Raw genomic sequence first — 3,694 nt, forward strand, 5'->3', positions numbered from 1 at the left:
CTTTTAAAAATTAGATATTCTAAATCATATTCTTACATGCTGCATAGTAAAAATAACGTTAAATATGGTAAAATACCCACAACAGAAAGGGTTTGCATCCCCACTTGTACCAAAAATAAATACAAAAATGAAAGGAAACCCAAAGGGATAAAAGGTATCTAAACCAAAGTTAGATGTTTTTAAACTTCAGGAGCAGTCATTTACCGTAAGAAAACCTCCACTGCATGTTGTGTTGTTACAGATTGTCATAAAAAAACACAAAATAATGGTGTCTCCAGACACAATTTGCCATTGTCCTATTGGGGCCCAATAAATGAATGACCAGTATAATTAATTTTAGAATGTTCTTCACTAATGCTCTACATCTCTCTATATCAGGGGTAGGCAACCTATGGCATGCGTGCTGAAGGTGGCACGCGAGCTGATTTTCAGTGGCACTCACACTGCCCGGGTCCTGGCCACCGGTCCGGGGGGCTCTGCATTTTAATTTAATTTTAAATGAAGCTTCTTAAACATTTTTAAAACCTTATTTACTTTACATACAACAATAGTTTAGTTATATATTATAGACTTATAGAAAGAGACCTTCTAAAAACATTAAAATGTATGACTGGCACGCGAAACCTTAAATTAGAGTGAATAAATGAAGACTCGGCACACCACTTCTGAAAGGTTGCCGATCCCTGCTCTATATAATAAGTCATTGCTGGAGCTGTGGGAATCAACACAGAAGTGTTTGTTCCTCTGTTTCTTATGTTTATAAGCCTTTCTTATGAGGATATTTAAACTATCCTGAAACATCTGCACCTACAACATGGGTCAGTTACCAATAATTGAGGGGTCAGATTCTGATTCATTTTGAGTAATACAATACTTGCAAGTAGTCTCAATGAAACCAACGGGACTACTCAAGGAGTAAGATGCTCTTCATGATAAATAAGGGTATAATAATCAGGTCCTCCAATATACCTCAGAAAATATAAGGTCAGATTCTGCATCCTTACTCATGAAATTTAGTACCTTATTCTGTAAATAGCCCCATTCACTTATATGGACTAGCTACAGAGTAAGGTACTCAACATGAGTAAGAAGATCTGAACTGGACTCAGATCTAAGGCCAGATTTTCACAAACAGTGATCAGTTACTCAAGTGAGTAAGTTTGCACCAATGTAGGCAAGGGATTTAAAATCTGGCCCACAGACTGCCGGTAGCCCAATTTTATGCTCATTCCCACAAACTGTGGTTTTTATAGATAGCTTGGTAAATTTTGGATTTAAAGTATTGTGAATGTCTGCTTCATTTTTAGTTTTGCATGGTTAAGCTTTTGGTTGATTTTTAAAGTTCTTTTTATTATCATTCTTTATATATTGAAAATAATTGGATGGCAGCAATTTCACTATATTTTCAGTCATGGAACATCCATTACCAGTTAGGATACTTGTTTTTTTTACATACTGTAAATCAAGAGAGTAAGGAGACTCAGGCGACAAGTGTGATGTCACTTTGTAATAATACTATTGGCTAATGTTTGTTAACTGTGTTCCCTAGCATACACAGCAAACTCTCAAGCTTAGTTTCAGTTTCTACAGCTTTGAAGATTGAATATCAAGAAAGCTAATTTTGTTTACTAATCCCCGTGCTTTATGCCTCGGAGAAAGCTACATAGCCAGAACTGTTTGTGTTGTCTGCTTCTTGTATGTATTGTAACATTTTTCTTGGTTGCATTTCATGGTGAGCAGTGGTTGTTAAGCACATATTTAAGTGCTTTACTGAACACAGATGGAATTATTCACATGCTTAGTGCTTTGCTGTATTGTGGCCTATATCATTGTGGCCTATACCATTGCTGAACATGCTGACCACACCTCCTTCCTTCTTCCAGCCAGGGAAGAAGTTAGATGATCAAAACTTAATCTTAGACAGTAGCACTGTCATCAGTATTCTCCTTCCCCTGTCATTTCTCCTTTCTTATTCTTTAAGGACTAGATCCACAGCCTATTGAAAAGAATGGGAGTATTTCTCTACATGGATGAAATTCAGAGGACAAGTAGGAGGCCTATGTACAGGGGTAAATTTCACTCACAGGATATGGCTTCATTGCAAGTTAACCTGGGCTCTTACCCATGTTTTAGTCCAAATCCCCCTTCCATTCACACAGAAAACCCTGACCCAGGGCTGGAGGTGCTGTAAGTCTGGGCTAGCTTACCTGGCTGGGGCTAGAACTCTGGCTGGAACCTGTCCACTTTGCAGTGAGGACCATCCAATGCCTTTTCCACAATTTCCTGCAAAGGACAGAAAATTGACAGGGAAAGAATCCTGGAGTGCATCAGCAGAAAGAACCATGGGATATGTCCCCAGACATACATGGACAAGTGCAGAAACAGCGAGGACACAGGAACGGCTTTGCTGTGGGGATTCTTACATCTGGGCTACGCTAATCTGGGTGCTCAGACCTGACTGCCAATCACCCAGATTAACTGTGCAGTGAAGATATACCCTAATGGCCTGATCCAACTCTCACTGAAGACAACTGCAGAACTCTCATGAATAGAATCTGCAGGAATAAAACCCATCGTTTTTTTATTATTATTAAGATAAATTTTTTGTCATTCCAGTTTCTAAAACTCACTATTGATAACGGTGTTTCCATTCATACAAGGATTATAGTGTTGTGATATAGAAATACTTTTACCTTGGCTGGATATGGAGTACTGTTTTTGTTTTTATATGTTCATATCTCTAAAATGTAATCAAATGTTATTCACAATTAAATATGAAGTACACAAAAATGCAGTACAGAAAATACTTGGAATGTACATGAAAAGAAGGCAATTTCACCACTACAAAGAATATTTCCCACTCTTTAATTCATACTCAGCTAAAACTGAAATAATTTTATAAAGAAGAAATGAAGCATTCAAACAAATTTTAATGCAGTTTAGACATAAGATCAGCATGTGAGATTTTATGATGGGAAGCAAATAAGTTCACTACCAGCTAAAAATGCAGTCAAAGTCCTGTGACATCTCTAAGTTGCAAAAAAATACAATAACCCTTTAAAAATGTATAGGCTTCTTACCACATTGATCTATTTTTTTCAGACCCCTGAAGAACTACAACTTAAGTGTCTCATCCAGTGAAGGGGAAAAATTTGGCACTGCAACTCGAAAACTGTAGTTTTCTACTCTTTGCATGCCTCAGACAGAATTTTTTAAAACAAAACATTCACAGGTTTGTTTTACCCCTGTTCCTGCTGCTGCAGGGTGGTGCAAATTGCATACACTTGTGAAACCCTGACAAGGGAACACACATCTGTGGAAGGACAGGTGTTCTCATCATTGATGCCTCCACTGGGGTTTCTGTCATGAGAAGGGCAGCTTTAATTTATGGCTGAGGTTCTGTAAGGTGGCTACTCAGAAGATGCTGAGAATACGCTAGAGCAACGTTATCTCCAGATGCCTGGCTATGCCCTCATACTTGCCAATGCCACTCACTTTAGCCACTGTATTCACCAGCTACAGGGCACCTAGCAGAATAGGACCTGTGGGTAGCTTATGCCCTACCTTTCCACCACCAAGGTCCAGGGCACCAGGGGCCTTCCACAACTAGTGGTCAGCTATGGGAGCTTCAAAACAGTGATACAAAGCTACTACAGGTTTCAGAGTAGCAGCCGTGTTAGTCTGTATCCGCAAA

Source organism: Terrapene carolina, unplaced genomic scaffold (assembly GCF_002925995.2).
Source record: "Terrapene carolina triunguis isolate 2854851 unplaced genomic scaffold, T_m_triunguis-2.0 Scaffold62, whole genome shotgun sequence".
NCBI lineage: Eukaryota > Metazoa > Chordata > Testudines > Emydidae > Terrapene > Terrapene triunguis.